This window comes from Drosophila grimshawi, unplaced genomic scaffold (assembly GCF_018153295.1).
Source record: "Drosophila grimshawi isolate 15287-2541.00 unplaced genomic scaffold, ASM1815329v1 contig_1374, whole genome shotgun sequence".
NCBI lineage: Eukaryota > Metazoa > Arthropoda > Insecta > Diptera > Drosophilidae > Drosophila > Drosophila grimshawi.
This window is the reverse complement of record NW_025062897.1, coordinates 92,617-100,334: the sequence shown is the minus strand read 5'-3', so window position 1 is coordinate 100,334 and position 7,718 is coordinate 92,617.

The following is a 7,718-nucleotide window of genomic DNA, read 5'->3' as shown; positions in this document are numbered from 1 at the left end:
CTTTATAATTGAAATGGGGCAATTTTTGACGAACATATGGCCATTTATTTCAAGGTAGACCCTATTTAATGCTTTCCATATATTTTCTGTTAATCAAAAATATCCCTTAATATCTTTCTTAGATGAGTCGGAAGTCAAATTATTTTAATTCAGATTTGTTTCAAAGATCAAGTGAATTCTAAAAACACTTTTATACTTGAAATGGGGCAATTTTTGACGAAGATATGGCCATTTATTTCAAGGTAGACCCTATTTAATGCTTTCCATATATTTTCTATTTATCGAAGAATATCCCATAATATCTTTCTTAGATAAGTCGGAAGTCAAATTATTTTAATGCAGTTTTGTTTCAAAGATTGAGTGAATTCTAAAATTACCTTTATAATTGAAATGGGGCAATTTTTGACGAACATATGGCCATTTATTTCAAGGTAGACCCTATTTAATGCTTTCCATATATTTTCTGTTAATCAAGAATATCCCTTAATATATTTCTTAGATGAGTCGGAAGTCAAATTATTTTAATGCAGTTTTGTTCCAAAGATCGAGTGAATTGTAAAAACATCTTTATAATTGAAATGGGGCAATTTTTTACGAAGATATGGCCATTTATTTCAAGGTTGACCCTATTTAATGTTTGCCTTATATTTTCTATTAATCGAAGAATATCTTTTAATATCTTTCTTAGATGAGTCGGAAGTCAAATTATTTTAATGCAGTTTTGTTCCAAAGAAATTCTAAAAACACCTTTATAATTGAAATGGGGCAATTTTTGGACGAAGATAAGGCCATTTATTTCAAGGTAGACCCTATTTAATGCTTTCCTTATATTTTCTATTTATCGAAGAATATCCCTTAATATCTTTCTTAGATGAGTCGGAAGTCAAATTATTTTAATGCAGTTTTGTTCCAAAGAAGTTAGCAATTCTAAAAACACCTCTACAAGTGAAATGGGGCAATTTTTGACGAAGATATGGCCATTTATTTCAAGGTAGACCCTATTTAATGCTTTCCATATATTTTCTATTTATCGAAGAATATCCCTTAATATCTTTCTTAGATGAGTCGGAAGTCAAATTATTTTAATGCAGTTTTGTTCCAAAGATTGCGTGAATTCTAAAAACACCTTTATAATTGAAATGGGGCAATTTTGGACGAAGATATGGCCATTTATTTCAAGGTAGACCCTATTTAATGCTTTCCATATATTTTCTATTTATCGAAGAATATCCCTTAATATCTTTCTTAGATGAGTCGGAAGTCAAATTATTTTAATGAAGTTTTGTTCCAAAGGTCGAGCAAATTCTAAAAACATCTTTATAATTGAAAGGGGGCAATTTTTGACGAAGATATGGCCATTTATTTCAAGGTAGACCCTATTTAATGCTTTCCATATATTTTCTATTTATCGAAGAATATCCCTTAATATCTTTCTTAGATGAGTCGGAAGTCAAAATATTTTAATGCAGTTTTGTTCCAAAGATCGAGTGAATTCTAAAAACACCTTTATAATTGAAATGGGTCAATTTTTGACGAAGATATGGCCATTTATTTCAAGGTAGACCCTATTTAATGCTTTCCATATATTTTCTATTTATCGAAGAATATCCCTTAATATCTTTCTTAGATGAATCGGAAGTCAAATTATTTTAATGCAGTTCTGTTCCAAAGATCGAGCGAATTCTAAAAACACCTTTATAATTGAAATGGGGCAATTTTGGACGAAGATATGGCCATTTATTTCAAGGTAGACCCTATTTAATGCTTTCCATATATTTTCTGTTAATCAAGAATATCCCTTAATATCTTTCTTAGATGAGTCGGAAGTCAAATTATTTTAATGCAGTTTTGTTTCGAAGATCGAGCGAATTCTAAAAACACCTTTATAAATGAAAGGGGGCAATTTTTGACGAAGATATAGCCATTTATTTCAAGGTAGACCCTATTTAATGCTTTCCATATATTTTCTATTTATCGAAGAATATCCCTTAATATCTTTCTTAGATGAGTCGGAAGTCAAATTATTTTAATGCAGTTTTGTTCCAAAGATCGAGTGAATTCTCAGAGCACCTTTATAATTGAAATGGGGCAATTGTTTACGAAGATATGGCCATTTATTTCAAGGTAGACCCTATTTAATGCTTTCCATATAATGTCTATTTATCGAAGAATATCCCTTAATATCTTTCTTAGATGAGTCGGAAGTCAAATTATTTTAATGCAGTTTTGTTTCAAAGATCAAGTGAATTCTAAAAACATCTTTATAATTGAAATGGGGCAATTTTTTACGAAGATATGGCCATTTATTTCAAGGTAGACCCTATTTAATGCTTTCCATATATTTTCTGTTAATCAAGAATATCCCTTAATATATTTCTTAGATGAGTCGGAAGTCAAATTATTTTAATGCAGTTTTGTTCCAAAGATCGAGTGAATTGTAAAAACATCTTTATAATTGAAATGGGGCAATTTTTTACGAAGATATGGCCATTTATTTCAAGGTTGACCCTATTTAATGTTTGCCTTATATTTTCTATTAATCGAAGAATATCTTTTAATATCTTTCTTAGATGAGTCGGAAGTCAAATTATTTTAATGCAGTTTTGTTCCAAAGAATTCTAAAAACACCTTTATAATTGAAATGGGGCAATTTTTGGACGAAGATAAGGCCATTTATTTCAAGGTAGACCCTATTTAATGCTTTCCTTATATTTTCTATTTATCGAAGAATATCCCTTAATATCTTTCTTAGATGAGTCGGAAGTCAAATTATTTTAATGCAGTTTTGTTTCAAAGATTGAGTGAATTCTAAAAACACCTTCATAATTGAAAGGGAGCAATTTTTGACGAAGATATTGCCATTTATTTCAAGGTAGACCCTATTTAATGCTTTCCATATATTTTCTGTTAATCAAGAATATCCCTTAATATCTTTCTTAGATGAGTCGGAAGTCAAATTATTTTAATGCACTTTTGTTCCAAAGATCGAGCGAATTCTAAAAACACCTTAATAATTGAAATGGGGCAATTTTTGACGAAGATATGACCATTTATTTCAAGGTAGACCCTATTTAATGCTTTCAATATATATTTTCTATTTATCGAAGAATATCCCTTAATATCTTTCTTAGATGAGTCGGAAGTCAAATTATTTTAATGCACTTTTGTTTCAAAGATTGAGCGAATTCTAAAAACACCTTTATAATTGAAAGGGAGCAATTTTTGACGAAGATATTGCCATTTATTTCAAGGTAGACCCTATTTAATGCTTTCCATATATTTTCATTTAATCAAGAATATCCCTTAATATCTTTCTTAGATGAGTCGGAAGTCAAATTATTTTAATGCAGTTTTGTTCCAAAGATTGAGTGAATTCTAAAATTACCTTTATAATTGAAATGGGGCAATTTTTGACGAACATATGGCCATTTATTTCAAGGTAGACCCTATTTAATGCTTTCCATATATTTTCTGTTAATCAAAAATATCCCTTAATATCTTTCTTAGATGAGTCGGAAGTCAAATTATTTTAATTCAGATTTGTTTCAAAGATCAAGTGAATTCTAAAAACACTTTTATACTTGAAATGGGGCAATTTTTGACGAAGATATGGCCATTTATTTCAAGGTAGACCCTATTTAATGCTTTCCATATATTTTCTATTTATCGAAGAATATCCCTTAATATCTTTCTTAGATGAGTCGGAAGTCAAATTATTTTAATGCAGTTTTGTTTCAAAGATTGAGTGAATTCTAAAAACACCTTTATAATTGAAATGGGGCAATTTTTGACGAAGATATGGCCATTTATTTCAAGGTAGACCCTATTTAATGCTTTCCATATATTTTCTGTTAATCAAGAATATCCCTTAATATCTTTCTTAGATGAGTCGGAAGTCAAATTATTTTAATGCAGTTTTGTTCCAAAGATTGAGTGAATTCTAAAAACACCTTTATAATTGAAATGGGGCAATGTTTTGACTAAGATATGGCCATTTATTTCAAGGTTGACCCTATATAATGTTTGGCTTATATTTTCTATTAATCGAAGAATATCCCTAAATATCATTTCTTAGATGAGTCGGAAGTCAAATTATTTTAATGCAGTTTTGTTCCAAAGAATTCTAAAAACACCTTTATAATTGAAATGGGGCAATTTTGGACGAAGATAAGGCCATTTATTTCAAGGTAGACCCTATTTAATGCTTTCCTTATATTTTCTATTTATCGAAGAATATCCCTTAATATCTTTCTTAGATGAGTCGGAAGTCAAATTATTTTAATGCAGTTTTGTTTCAAAGATTGAGCGAATTCTAAAAACACCTTTATAATTGAAAGGGGGCAATTTTTGACGAACATATGGCCATTTATTTCAAGGTAGACCCTATTTAATGCTTTCCATATATTTTCTGTTAATCAAAAATATCCCTTAATATCTTTCTTAGATGAGTCGGAAGTCAAATTATTTTAATGCAGTTTTGTTCCAAAGATCGAGCGAATTCTAAAAACACCTTAATAATTGAAATGGGGCAATTTTTGACGAAGATATGACCATTTATTTTAAGGTAGACCCTATTTAATGCTTTCAATATATATTTTCTATTTATCGAAGAATATCCCTTAATATCTTTCTTAGATGAGTCGGAAGTCAAATTATTTTAATGCAGTTTTGTTTCAAAGATTGAGTGAATTCTAAAAACACCTTCATAATTGAAAGGGAGCAATTTTTGACGAAGATATTGCCATTTATTTCAAGGTAGACCCTATTTAATGCTTTCCATATATTTTCTGTTAATCAAGAATATCCCTTAATATCTTTCTTAGATGAGTCGGAAGTCAAATTATTTTAATGCACTTTTGTTTCAAAGATTGAGTGAATTCTAAAATTACCTTTATAATTGAAATGGGGCAATTTTTGACGAACATATGGCCATTTATTTCAAGGTAGACCCTATTTAATGCTTTCCATATATTTTCTGTTAATCAAAAATATCCCTTAATATCTTTCTTAGATGAGTCGGAAGTCAAATTATTTTAATTCAGATTTGTTTCAAAGATCAAGTGAATTCTAAAAACACTTTTATACTTGAAATGGGGCAATTTTTGACGAAGATATGGCCATTTATTTCAAGGTAGAGCCTATTTAATGATTTCCATATATTTTCTATTTATCGAAGAATATCCCTTAATATCTTTCTTAGATAAGTCGGAAGTCAAATTATTTTAATGCAGTTTTGTTTCAAAGATTAAGTGAATTCTAAAATTACCTTTATAATTGAAATGGGGCAATTTTTGACGAACATATGGCCATTTATTTCAAGGTAGACCCTATTTAATGCTTTCCATATATTTTCTGTTAATCAAAAATATCCCTTAATATCTTTCTTAGATGAGTCGGAAGTCAAATTATTTTAATTCAGATTTGTTTCAAAGATCAAGTGAATTCTAAAAACACTTTTATACTTGAAATGGGGCAATTTTTGACGAAGATATGGCCATTTATTTCAAGGTAGAGCCTATTTAATGATTTCCATATATTTTCTATTTATCGAAGAATATCCCTTAATATCTTTCTTAGATAAGTCGGAAGTCAAATTATTTTAATGCAGTTTTGTTTCAAAGATTGAGTGAATTCTAAAATTACCTTTATAATTGAAATGGGGCAATTTTTGACGAACATATGGCCATTTATTTCAAGGTAGACCCTATTTAATGCTTTCCATATATTTTCTGTTAATCAAAAATATCCCTTAATATCTTTCTTAGATGAGTCGGAAGTCAAATTATTTTAATTCAGATTTGTTTCAAAGATCAAGTGAATTCTAAAAACACTTTTATACTTGAAATGGGGCAATTTTTGACGAAGATATGGCCATTTATTTCAAGGTAGACCCTATTTAATGCTTGCCATATATTTTCTATTAATCGAAGAATATCCCTTAATATCTTTCTTAGATAAGTCGGAAGTCAAATTATTTTAATGCAGTTTTGTTCCAAAGATCGAGTAAATTCTAAAATTACCTTTATAATTGAAATGGGGCAATTTTTGACGAACATATGGCCATTTATTTCAAGGTAGACCCTATTTAATGCTTTCCATATATTTTCTGTTAATCAAGAATATCCCTTAATATATTTCTTAGATGAGTCGGAAGTCAAATTATTTTAATGCAGTTTTGTTCCAAAGATCGAGTGAATTGTAAAAACATCTTTATAATTGAAATGGGGCAATTTTTTACGAAGATATGGCCATTTATTTCAAGGTTGACCTATTTAATGTTTGCCTTATATTTTCTATTAATAGAAGAATATCTTTTAATATCTTTCTTAGATGAGTCGGAAGTCAAATTATTTTAATGCAGTTTTGTTCCAAAGAATTCTAAAAACACCTTTATAATTGAAATGGGGCAATTTTTGACGAAGATATGGCCATTTATTTCAAGGTAGACCCTATTTAATGCTTTCCATATATTTTCTATTTATCGAAGAATATCCCTTAATATCTTTCTTAGATAAGTCGGAAGTCAAATTATTTTAATGCAGTTTTGTTTCAAAGATTGAGTGAATTCTAAAATTACCTTTATTATTGAAATGGGGCAATTTTTGACGAACATATGGCCATTTATTTCAAGGTAGACCCTATTTAATGCTTTCCATATATTTTCTGTTAATCAAAAATGTCCCTTAATATCTTTCTTAGATGAGTCGGAAGTCAAATTATTTTAATTCAGATTTGTTTCAAAGATCAAGTGAATTCTAAAAACACTTTTATACTTGAAATGGGGCAATTTTTGACGAAGATATGGCCATTTATTTCAAGGTAGAGCCTATTTAATGATTTCCATATATTTTCTATTTATCGAAGAATATCCCTTAATATCTTTCTTAGATGAGTCGGAAGTCAAATTATTTTAATGCAGTTTTGTTTCAAAGATCAAATAAATTTTAAAAACATCTTTATAATTGAAATGGGGCAATTTTTGACGAAGATATGGCCATTTATTTCAAGGTAGACCCTATTTAATGCTTTCCATATATTTTCTATTTATCGAAGAATATCCCTTAATATCTTTCCTAGATGAGTCGGAAGTCAAATTATTTTAATGAAGTTTTGTTCCAAAGGTCGAGCGAATTCTAAAAACATCTTTATAATTGAAAGTGGGCAATTTTTGACGAAGATATGGCCATTTATTTCAAGGTAGACCCTATTTAATGCTTTCCATATATTTTCTATTTATCGAAGAATATCCCTTAATATCTTTCTTAGATGAGTCGGAAGTCAAATTATTTTAATGCAGTTTTGTTCCAAAGTTCGAGCAAATTCTAAAAGCATCTTTATAATTGAAAGGGGGCAATTTTTGACGAAGATATGGCCATTTATTTCAAGGTAGACCCTATTTAATGCTTTCCATATATTTTCTATTTATCGAAGAATATCCCTTAATATCTTTCTTAGATGAATCGGAAGTCAAATTATTTTAATGCAGTTTTGTTCCAAATATCGAGGGAATTCTAAAAACATCTTTATAATTGAAAGGGGGCAATTTTGGACGAAGATATGGCCATTTATTTCAAGGTAGACCCTATTTAATGCTGTCCATATATTTTCTGTTAATCAAGAATATCCCTTAATGTCTTTCTTTTATGAGTCGGATGTCAAATTATTTTAATGCAGTTTTGTTCCAAAGGTCGAGCAAATTCTAAAAGCATCTTTATAAT